Here is a 12,388-nt window from a genome sequence, read left to right as displayed (position 1 = left end):
CCTCCTGGCCACTAAGAAGACAGAGTCTTCTAGCTCAAGGGTGAAGGAACATCACAGTTTCTCAGTAAAGCCTAAAACAAACATGAAAGAATGTGTGTCATCATAGCACACAGCCCAATTCATCAGCCAGAGAAGAGAAGATTCTACCTGTAATTTCCAGAGGGACAGGAGTACCAGCTGGGCTAAGCTGGGCTGACCCCGAGATACAGCTACCCCTGGGTGGCCATGGATCCTCCCAGGGGTCCAGTCAGGGCAGACCTGGCTCCTTCCCAGGGTGGTTACAGCAAAAGGGCATGCACTTTCAGCACACCAGGATGTTCAGGCAGGCCTGGCCAACAGAAGTCACCTTCCAACTTTCCAAACTGTGAAGCTGAGGTCACCACCAACACCCATGTATGCACACACAGTCCACATCAGTCACCTTCCTCAATCTTCCTTAATGGTTACAGTAGCTTTAAGGTTGGATTTCTAATTAAGAAAATTTATCTACATACCTACAGTATCTGTAGTGTGACATTTTTCTTGTATAATGCCTTCACTAACTTTACCTGAGAAAAGGTGACGTCTAAGGCTGACAGAGGATCTTTGTGTTTTTTCTGGCATCAGTCATCCTGACTGTACCCAAGAGACAGATGTGAGTGTAGACGATGTTCTGAGAGGGATGTTTTTAACACCTTAAAGAAATTTACTTCTATCGCAATTTCACCAAATGCCCTCTTCACAAATAAGTGTCTAACTTCATCAAGTCCTTTTTTTTTGGTTATCACAATTATAGCTCCAGTCCTGTGTAGCCTGTTAGTACAGTGATTTACATCTGTGCAAGTCTTGTAGATGTCTTGTATAACTGAAATGAAATCTGTTGGCTAATGAGTATTACATATATATTTTAATGCTTAATGGAAACACTGGATATTTTTACAAGTGCATTTCACACCTTTACTCATAGGTGAGATTCAGCTAAATTTCCCCTTTCTTCTTCTGTAATCATCCTGTTTGGTATCAGGGTTGTTCGAATCTTGCAAAACTAATCGGAAATATGTTTTTATGTCGGATGTTCATGAACAAAGAACTTAATCCACCTCTTTTTCTATTTTTTCAGTACTGGGGATTGAGCTTGGTAGGCAGGTGCTCTACTCACAGTTCCTCTCGGGCCCTGGGATGATTTCAAGAATCAGAATGGAAGGAAGTGGTGGTGATGAGGTATATGAGATGTCAGTGGGGTCTGGAGCCTTTCAGTGTGCCCTGCTAAGTGGGAAGGTCTCTGGTTCCACCTGTTCCACCTGTGCAGAGGGGCAGGTGGTCCTGCATCTACCACTCACATGCTGTCACATGACCACACCTGAGGACACTGTGGTGAATGACTGTTGGTTTCCCCAGCTGTGTGTGAATGCCCTATTGTCTCCATTAATTGACTCAGCCCATTCCTCAAACTCCAATTGTCCAGTGCACAGGGCCAGGCCTTCCTAAATCACACTGAGGCTCCAGGCCTGCCTGCCCGGAGGACTGGCGGTACGGTCTCAGATGCACTGCACATTGCGGTTCTAGGAGGTGCCTCCTATAGACCCTGTGTGGCAAGTCCCTTATTTAGAAAGGGCCTTCCAGAGAGACAGCAAGGCCTCACCATGGCCACTGAGCTGGTAGCACAGCTTGGCCTCAAATCCTGTGCTGGATCTGGAACATGACCGTTTTCCCTTGGGATTGATGACAGATGAGTTAAAATAATGCTGGTTTCTTTAGTTTGTTTTCATTTTGCACTGAGGGCCTTTAAATTTGAGAGTCTAAAACAAAGCATATTTAGAAAATAACAGAATGTCTGCCAAAGAAATTTTTTAACCTTTCTTCCTTATTCATGTATTTGCAAATATTTTTGCCTCATCTGCTCTCAGCTGGTTTTCCTAGCATGCAGGTGTAACTGACACGCTTGTCTTCAGTTTGGCTTTCTTCCTCTCCCTCCCGTATCAGCTGGTTGGAGTGTCCTCATGCCAGCCTGGCTGCATGGACATTCCACAAACACTGACACCCTGAGGAAGCTAAGCCATATCCATAGACACTTGCTGCTGAAGTACATCTCTGGCTCTAGAAGGAACTGTCCCAGCCATGATGGTTTCAAGACAGCTTGTGATGGAATTTTTGCTGTCACAGCCTTGATAACTCTAGCAGCTATTTTCACCCAGGTCAAAAAAGGAGCGCTTCCCCCGGTGGTCCAGCAAAAAGCTTGTGATTGGTACTAACACAGACTTTCATTTGCATGAACGACTGTGCTGTGATTGGTGCAAACACATTCCTTCATTTGTATGAAGGAATGTGATGATTGGTTTAAACACTCTTGCCACACCCCCTTTTTAGGGTATATAAGCAGAGAATTCAGCTCTGATTTTCCGCCAGCATGCACAAGATACCCTCTTGTGCTGTCCCTTGTGTTACATCATTGTGCCTGTTAAAAGGCATCTATTGAGGTGTCATTTTTTTCCTACTTTTGTTCTTTATCATAGTAGATTGAGCAGAGCTGGTAATGTGAGGAGGACATGGAGGAAGTGACAGAGGGACAGTGGCAGCAACATAGTGGATCTGGCAGCAGCAGCAGTAGCAGCAGCAGTGGCAGAGGCAATATGAGGGTGACTGAAGAGTTCAGAGGGTGACCAAGAGTGGGGAACAGAGGTGACAAGGACATGAAGGCTGCAAAGAGCTGAGGATGAAAAACTGTTGCTTCCGGTTGCTGGAAGAGTTCCAGGGAGCTGCTGAGTCTTATAGCCTGAGGGTCCCAATACCCTTGACCCGAGAGCTGTATCACTAGCAGCTGCAGGAGCCGAGGGTCCCACATGAGGCCATTCAGGAGCTGTACACTAGCGGGCATTGCCTTCTGATGACTGCTGCTGGAAGCTGGGGTTATAGCTGCCAAGTGCAGGGTCACTGGAGGTGAAAGCTCAGAGTAACAGTCTCCAACCTGAGTCCCCAGAGCCATCAGTTCTGACTTCTAAGACTGGGCGGTAGGCCCCTAGTTCTCAACACTGGGGCTGTAAGTCTGAATTGGCCAGTCCGGGCCCTCAACCTTAGGCACACAAGAGCTTGGTACTGCCTGTACTGGAAGAGCTTCTCGTGATCTCTGTCAGGGCAGAGCAGAAGCGCCTAAGCCAGCTGACTGGTAACAAAGTCATACTCTGTCCTGCAGATGCGAGTCGCTGGTGGGTGTGGTGACATGGAAGAGAAGAGTTCTGTGGGTGAGAATCCAGGAGGATGGGTCCTGAGGACCATGACAGACACCACCTTGGCAGAGCAGGTGAGTAGCATTTGATTGCTTGACTCAAGTAATGACGGCTTATCTTATCTCAACAAAGTCAACTATTTCCTTAAAATTCATCAAGAAAGTCCAGACCAGAGGTAGGATTGGAGGACTGACACTGCATGGCTGACACGGGCTCTCCTTGAATTAACTCTTCAACATTGCTGACCTTTACCTGGACACTTCTTAGACAACCTGGCTGCTCACATTTAGACCCTGAGGTTAGCGAAGACGCCCTTTGGGATCTCAGTTACTAAGAGCAAGTTTCTTCCTGAGGAGGCTGGAAAGCCAGCTCTGGGTGCCAGGGTCTCTATTCAGGTCTACAAATGGAATGGGGCTCCCTGAGGCCACTGTGACAAATATCCACAAACTGGGTGCTTAAAACAACAAGAGCTTGTTCCTCCACAGTTCTGGAGCCCAGGAGTTTGAAATCAAGGTATTGGCTACTTCTAGGCCTTGGGGGAAGGAATGCTCTAGGCCTCTTCCTGATTCTGGAGGCTCAGGAAATCCTTAATGGGTTTTGGCTGGTTGCAGACACATCACTCCAATCTCTGCTTCTGTTGACTTGTGGTATTGTCCTTTCCATGTCTGTGTATCCAGCTGTTATTTATAAGGACATTGGCCATTGGGTTTAAGACCCACCCTGCTGTGGTATGATGTGATCTAACTTGATGACAATAGGGAAGAGCCTGTACCAAAAAGGTCACTTTCACAGACACTGGGGTTAGGATTGACCATAGCTTTGGGGGGATGCAATTAATTCATGATAGGGAGTTATGCTCAGGAAATGGAATTTGTGTCTAAGGCATTTTGCAAATAGGTTTTTAAATGTCATCTTTGTTTCCAAACTCTGGACAGGTCTGACTTTTCTGTGAGCTCCTGTCCTGGCTCCTTCAGCCCCACCCATAGCCTTAACTCCTCCCTCTGCACTCAGTCCCCAAGTCATTCAGATGCATGGCCACATTTAGCTAAGGTGCAATGGTTCCCACCTCACAGCCTTTGCATTCACTGAGCTCTCTGCCCAGAGTACTTTCCTTCCATCTCTTTGCAGGTTTGACTCCTTCTCATTGTTCCATCCTCTGCTCCCACCCCATAATATAGAGTATGTCATCTGACCTCCCCACAGCTCACCACCAGCTTCTCACTCACTGTTTTATTACCTTTGCAAAGAATGCCACCGCTCCTGCTCCTGGGCTATCTAACCAACTAGATGCAAACTCCAAATGGCAGAGACCCCTGTTTTTTGCTGCTGCCTCCTCATTTTTAAAACACCACCTGGCACCTGACAGGTGCTCATAAATATTCATGGGTGAATGAACTTCCTGCAATGCCATGGCAATAATTCATACATCATTTGAATCTAGGATACATGTCCAGCTTGTCTCACCTCTGCATCACACAGAGGGCCCAGGAAAATCTTCACATTCACAAAATTCTCACTGTATAAATGAATGGGATGATTTAATGACTTTATTCATGGTACATCAGACTCTTAGTAGTTGTTCACTGTAGAAGTAGGGTCTGAAAAGCATTCTGTTTGATAATATAGTTTCAGTGCTCCCCAAATTCAATTACTTATCATTCATTTTCATGAATTGCCACATCTGCATACCCCAGCACAATCATCTATGTAATAATTCTTTAAAAATAGCTCAATTTAAAAACATAAATCAATTTACTCAGTAATAAAACTTTTATCATTATTGTAAATGGGGAACCACTTGGGTTTCCCATTTACAATAAATAGAATGTAATCCTTGAAATTAAATATAGAAAAATATACTGTTAAATTTCTGCTACTCAAGCAAGGCTCTGAGCATATGGCTAGAAATGTTATTGTAACAGGAGGTTAGCTGTGACTTTGATCATGGTGTCGCAAGGTGTTTCCATTGGGGGGGACAATGGACACCCGGAGTCTCCTTATTGTTTCTTACCACTGCATCTAAGTCTGTAACTATTTCAAAGTAAAAAAGATGATCTCCAAAGGAGATTAGCAAGTGACACAAGGTGTTAGAGAGCAGTTCAGTCTTGTCAGTTCTGTCTGAAGCATGGGAAAAGGGCTGAGAACATCCCTGCGCTCTTCGTCACAAGGTTCTATGGTATGTCGTTTCATTTGGAAGGAGCAATAGCACATGACCCACACAGTGGGAAACACCTATACACAACAGGGCAAGCACAAAGCCCTCTGGAGTCATCCTGGACCCCGACTATGATTCTGCAGGATAGTCCCGTGGCACAGCCTCCACTCACCCGCATCTGCCATGGGTGGGGTTCAACAGAAACTCTCACATCCTGCTGATTGCTGGTGGAGGGTAGCAAAGTGATACAAATGCTTGGGGAAACTGGCTGGTAATTGTTTGCTAAACATATCCTATTCCTGCCTAGCAGTTCCCTTCCCAGATATTTACCTAGCAGCATAAAAAGATCTAACTGCACAAGGACTGTTCACAAAGATCGATAGCTTTGTTCATAGTCATCTAAAAATGAAAAAAAAGTATCCAACAGGTGTTAGGTAAACAAATTATGGTGTATTCATCCAACCAATGTCTCTCCAGCTGTGAAAAGAATGGAGTACTGATAGGTGTGAGAACACAGATACATCCCAGCAAAGTTACGCTGAATAGATGTGGCTAACTTGTGAAAGTACACATGATGCCCTGCACACAAAGTTCTAGAACAGGCAAAGCTGATCTGTGGTGATCGAAGCAGATTAATGACTGCCTCGGTTGAGTGGGTCAGATAATGACCACAAAGGGCACAAAGAGGCTACTCTTGGGCCAGCAAGCTCTCTTTGATTGGAGGGGTGGTTACATCCGGTGGGCATTTGTCACTGTTCTGTTAAGATTCATCGTTTTATTTTATGCTAAAAAGAGCTCAATAAAGTTAATTTTAAGCAATCCGGTCTCAAATTCTGTATTGTCTTCTTTTCACACCTAAAATGAAGTCTGTGAAACCCCACAGGCTCTACCTACTGGGTCCCCAGACCTCAGGCTCTCCATCTTCTGAGTCACTACTTCCCTTCCTCTCCATTTGCAGCAGCCCCTCAGAAAGCAGTTTCCTGGCCACCCTAACTAACACGGTCACCAGACCCACTGTCCTGTCACCTGATGGTAACGATATGACCTGTATATCCAGTATAACCTGGGTCATACTGCATTTTGTGTCTGCAGCCTTGTTACTGCACAGGCCCCTTGTCTGTTTCATCATTGGAACTCTGTTCTACCCATCTCCTGGCACATACAGAATGGGTTTTCCAGACACAGTTGCTTAATGAATCAACAAAATGGCTCAGGCCATTCAGGGTTTATCATTAGGAAGAACTTGACTTTCCTACCTCCAGATAACTGACGCACTCCAATCTAATATCAGAAGGAAAGAAGAGAGGGGACCTAGAAAAAGAAGAGATTGAGGTGAGGATTACAAAAACCACTGAACAGTGTTAGTGGGAAAAAGCAGAGGACCCCACACCTTGGGAGGGACTTAGCAAATGGATCCTCTAAGAAAATGAAAAGGGCCAACTGGCTTAGTCAGTGAAGTCCCGCATTTTTTGTTCATTTATTCATGCATTCACCCATCAGACTTTTCCTGGGCACCTAGTATTTTCCAGATACCTCCCAGGGAAACAAAGAGGAACAAACACTGTGCAGGCTGGAGTCAGAGGAAGAGTCTGGAAGCTGCTGACCCTCACTCTCCCTGCCCAACACCAGGTGTTTGCCATCATTTCTGCAAAATATGCAATCAATAAACACATCTTTTTTCATAAAGTTTCTAAACTGAAGCAGTGTGTGTAGACTTGCTCTTTTCTGATGAAAATGTTTTCTGAGAGCTGTTGGTCGTTTAGGAGACAGTGTCTATACAGAGCTCTGGCTGAGGTGAGCAGTTCCATGTGTCTGGGGCAAAAGGTGTGCATAGACCTCAGATGAGGAGGCAGGAACCATTGCTCTCTCAGCAGATGTCCTCTGTGTGCCTGGAGCTCCTCCTTCCTAGGCCCCAGGCCAGGTGCTGTGCAGGGCACTGGAGGAAGGAATGAGATTCCTGCTCACAAAGGTTTGCTGAACAGGTGGCAAGTGGCTGACCCTGGGGCGGCCGTGGAGCTTAGAGCAGTTCAGCAGACTTCCCGTTAGTTTGTTGGTTTTCTCAGTTAGTTGCTAGACAGATGTTGGCTATCTTTCACTCAAGCTGACCTCAACCTTTCGAACTTGCTTTCCAGCATGACAGCCCGGGAGAGAAAGCTCATGTTTTCCAGACTCCTTTATAGCCGCAAGTGACCCAGTGTGAGCTGCAGAGCCCAAGTGTTGCCTCCAAGTCCTGGGGCAGAGGAAGCAGGGACATGGTATGGGGAGACCAGCGGGAGCAGTGGTGACCCTCTGGGTCTGGCCTCTGGTGCCCAGGGCTAGGGGGTGCTGGGTAGCTTGGCATGGTGGGAACAGTGCAGCTGGCATGGTTGAGTAGTTCCTGGGGTGGTTAGATACCATCCAAGGCTCTATAACAAATTTATTTCTCCCTAAATTAGCTGGACAGACTGTTTCTTGCAACTAAGAACTATTGTCTCGAAGAGTTGCTGGATGTTTGGCTTCTCATGAAAAATGGAAAAATCTGTAAAAGCTGGGATAGACAGATCTTCACAAAGTCTTGGCCACCTGAGCCACATGAAAGTGACCTCCTCAAGAGGAGCCATGTGCTGGCCAGTGACACCAACACCATGTGGCCTGGTTCATTCATCTCCTGACCTTCTGTTACCTGTCTGGTTCCCATTGGCATTTGAGCTTGGGTCTGACTCAATCACTCAGATATGCAGAATTCTTCCCATGACAGTCATAAAGAGCTCCAGATATCAACCTCCCTCTCTACACCTTTTTCTTTCTTTCTTTCTTTCTTTTTGTGGTACCAAAAAGCCTTAGTATTCTCTGAATGGCATAATTATTTTTTAAAAGCCAAGTTTTTGTTTTTCTCCTTAGGTTTGATACACATGAAGTCAAGTCAGAAATCAGATAGATGGGTAAAAGAAAGATTGATTAGGAATTTGGAAGTAGGGAGAAATGTATTTTTCCTCCTGGTGGGTCACCTGGTATGGATCATTAAAATGCCATTTGTGTACTAGAAAATGTCACATTAGCAGAAATTACTCTATCAGCTTTCTCTGTGGTCACCAAGAATGTCAGCTTAATAGCCACCGAAAAGGTGATGGTGTGGAACAAGTCTAAGTAGCAATGCAGATAGGTACAATGTGATTCTTCAGATGCCTAAGCAGATTAACCTCCTTATCGATTAGCTGGCTTGTAAATTACTGCATTATGTCCATTAATTAGGTGTGTGTCTTCATAAAAGTCCTCCTTGGGTTTCCCAGTGATGAGTGAATACGCAGGGAATAAAATGAGGATGACACAGTCCGTGGAATTGTTGAGTTGTTGTCACAGTTTCTCTGGTGTCTTCTTCCCCTTGTGGGTTTGCTTTTCTGCTTATCTTCATGCCAGAGGGCAGCAGGTGTGTCTAGATCGACTGTCTCCCTCCAGTTGTCACTCAGCTCCAGCTCCACTGCTTTGACAGCCACGCCCAAATCTGGTTTCCTGAAGTGCCCATCTCCCTTTCCTCAGAGGGCTCTCCAGAGAAAAGCTGTCCCTAACACTTTTAAAATGCAGCTGGGTGTCCCTTCACCTTGCCTCTAAGCTGTGCCACCACAGTGGGACTATGCACACTGCAACTCCTCACAGTGTCTCCATTGCTTCAGCACACAGTGAACTCCTAGAGTGGAGGTGGCGCTAACTCTTCTCTACCTCCTCGGCGCCCAGGTAGGGCTGGGCGCACAGAGGCAGCAGGAACAATGCTACTTTTGTCAAAAGTCTGGGACAGTCCTTGGTGAGCATGCAGCTCTTGAGGATGACAACGATGACATCGGTAGCAACGATGATGAGGGTGGAGTGAAGCACAGCCCACCAGATTGCTGCACCCATGCTGCTGAGAGCTGCTTCTTCGTCTTGAAGCTGCAGAGTGGAGAGCTGCCCGCAGGGGAACATGCCTGCTACATGGCAGTGGCCCATTGGATTTGCTTCCTGGCCCTGGGCTGCCTGCCTCGGCTGGACCTGCTGCTTCTGCCCACTGCTCATCGGCACCTCCTGCTTCCCACCAGGTGCTTCTAGAGCTTTAGGCAATGCACCCAGTCCAATGGGTTTTCTTCTGCATCTTACACAATAAATTCTTTCATGTTTTAGATAGGTGGGCTGCATCCTTCTCTGATATCCATATTTTTCTTTTTTTAAGTTTATTTTTGTAAATCTCCACTAAGAACTGCCATATAAATAAAGGTGGAAGTGTGTTATGAGTTCACTTTCTTTCTTCTTCTTTTCTTTTTTCTTTACTTCTTTCTTTTCTCTCTCTCTGCAATGATGGAGTCTTATGCCCAAGACTAATGTTCATATCACTGAACAAGTTTTTCCTCTTGAACTAGAAATTTTGTCCATCAAATACTGTGTAGACCAACAGCCCAGCTCATGTATCTAGATGAGTGAATGAGTGACTGATGGTAACCAGAAGGCTTTCTTTGTAGGCACCCTCCAGCTTCCTGCTTTTCTACTGAGGTTATTTTGGTGGATTTTTTTGGGGAGGGTGGATGTTTTGTGTTTGAGGGACTGAAATACCATTTATTTGCTTTTCCCCACATTGGTTTGAAGCAGATGGTGGTAGGGATTGCCTCACTGACATGTCCTTGTCACCAGTGTTGGGCTGACAGTGGAGTTGGGGGAGGAACAGGCTGTATTGCCTCTGCCTGAGCTTTGCCACTGACCACAGAGGGGCCTTATGCACATTTCCCGCCCCCCCCCCGCCCCCAACATTTGGTTGCTTCTTCCTCCATAGTAGAAGAGCACAGATGAGATCACCAGGGGTCTTGCCCATCATGATTCTGTAGTCCCACAGTGCTTTCACAAGTGGGCATTGGGCGTGAATACCCACACCTTCTGGCATGTGGGAGGGCAAAACGAGTGTCACGTTCCCTTTGGAAGCAGGAAAGCAAAAGCTGATAGTAGATGCAGGCGCAGTTATGCAGAGAATGAAGTGCTGCATATCAAAGCAGGCTCCCTCTGTTGCCTGGGGGGCTGTTACTCTATTTATGAGGACCATTTATCTTTTATCTTGCTCCTGGCACTGCGATCCACAGCAGAGAGCATCATTTGTTCGATTAAAACTCAGAAGGCATCGCCATATAAAGCAGGGGAATAGGTTCCCAATGTTTCTTCTTACTATCTGCATTTGAAAAATTCCAACTTGGCTTGAAATTGAACTAGTTTTGTTTTTCTGTTATAGATATGAACGCTTCAGTTAGGGAGAGCCAGGAAATTAATAATTCAACCATTCTTATGTGAGGCAAATCCTCTGAAAACAAAATAAGGGAGCAAATTATGACACATAGCAGGAGCTCAATGAAAGTTCAATGAATAAAAGAATGGATGCATGAACCCTGCCCAGGAAAACACATGGCCTCCATAGCTGTGAATTCTTGATTTTCCAGTTGTTTGATCAGACAATCAAGGAGGGACCTAGCAGGGTTAAGCTGCAGTGAGAGTGCATAGTTTGTGTATCCTGCTTCTTGCCGACTTGGCAAGAAGACAGTGGCCTAGGGGAGATCCTGCCTCAGCTTTGCTCATCATGACAGTCACCTGACATGTTTGTGAAGCATGACTCCCAGTCTCCCTTGGAGATTCTGTTTAAGTGAGTCTGCTAGGAGGTTCTCAAGCCTGGCCACACATTGGTCCCACCTGAAAAGCTTCATCCCACACCTAGACCTCACCATCACCTAATCCTAATAGAAATGGTATAAGCTAACCATCAGTTAATCCTAATACATTTGGTATGGCCTATGACATGAGTATAGGGATGTTTAAAAGTTCTCTGGATGATTCTTACATGCAGAGAAACTTGAGAGCTACTGCCATGAGCTTAACAAACACTAAGAGGTTTTTATGATTGCTGAAGAAGACATCGGCCCTGAGTATTAACTACCATGGGACTGAGTCTGAAGGAGTTTGTAAAGATACTGTTGATTTGGAATGCCTGAGAGCACAGACATCCTCAAACTCTTCTTGTGCAAAAATCAAGAAATATTAGATAAAAGACAAATGTGCTTTTAAACATCTGGGTGGTCTTGTAAGAAGGAAATAAAATCCTGGGTGCAATAATGACAGAGAAGTGTGAAAGAAGCTGCAGCTCTATCTCCAGTGTTGGAATTCTTGATTCTAGATGAAAATATGCATCATCTGGGAGGCTTCAAACCAAATTAATGCCCAGTCTCGCCCTGAACTATCAAGTGAACAACTGTGTGGACGGGGCTCAGTGGTCAGCATTTTTATAAGTTCCCCCAAATGATTCTAATATGTAGCCAGGTTGATTTGGGATCTTAGGTTTTAATTCTCATATTAAATTCAGAGGCATATCACAGATGCTTATTACCACATTATTCTGATTATCACATTATTCAACATTGCCCAAGTTCTCCAGCCAGCACAGAAACACAAGGGGGACAAAAAGAAAGAAAGAAAACTAACAACCACAAGGGTTGGGAAGGAACAAATTAATACTCATTAATCACAGATAGTATAATTATCTACAAAGAAAACCCAAAGATGAAACAGAAAAACTATGAGAACTAAAACAATCTGAAAGACACAGAATAATAAAAAATTTAGTTGTATTCCTAAACATTAGAAAATGTGACTAGAGTGTGCCATATTTTAAAATGATATTTACAACACCCCAAACCTAAAAGATAGCTAAGAATCAGTCTAACAAAAGATAAACATACCCTTTATGAAAACAGTAATACAATTTTAGTAAAGAAGTAACACAAGAACCAAATATATGGTAAGATGTACCATATTCATGGACAACGGATTCAATTTTTTAATTTGTTCAACAAATAGAAACTTAACAATTTTCAGGGGTCAGGTCATACTGTGTGAAAATGCCTACTTAATAGGGTTTATGTTTAAATTCATAGTATATCAGAAGTTTATAAATTATTTGGAGAGAAAAATGAGGCAAAGCAAGGGAGAGGTTGGGAATATCGGAGTGGGAGAAATGCTATTTTATACAGGAGGACCTCAGGGAGGTCTTTCT

The sequence above is a fragment of the Castor canadensis genome, chromosome 5, assembly GCF_047511655.1.
Source record: "Castor canadensis chromosome 5, mCasCan1.hap1v2, whole genome shotgun sequence".
In the NCBI taxonomy this organism is placed as follows: domain Eukaryota; kingdom Metazoa; phylum Chordata; class Mammalia; order Rodentia; family Castoridae; genus Castor; species Castor canadensis.
This window is presented reverse-complemented; position numbering follows the sequence as displayed.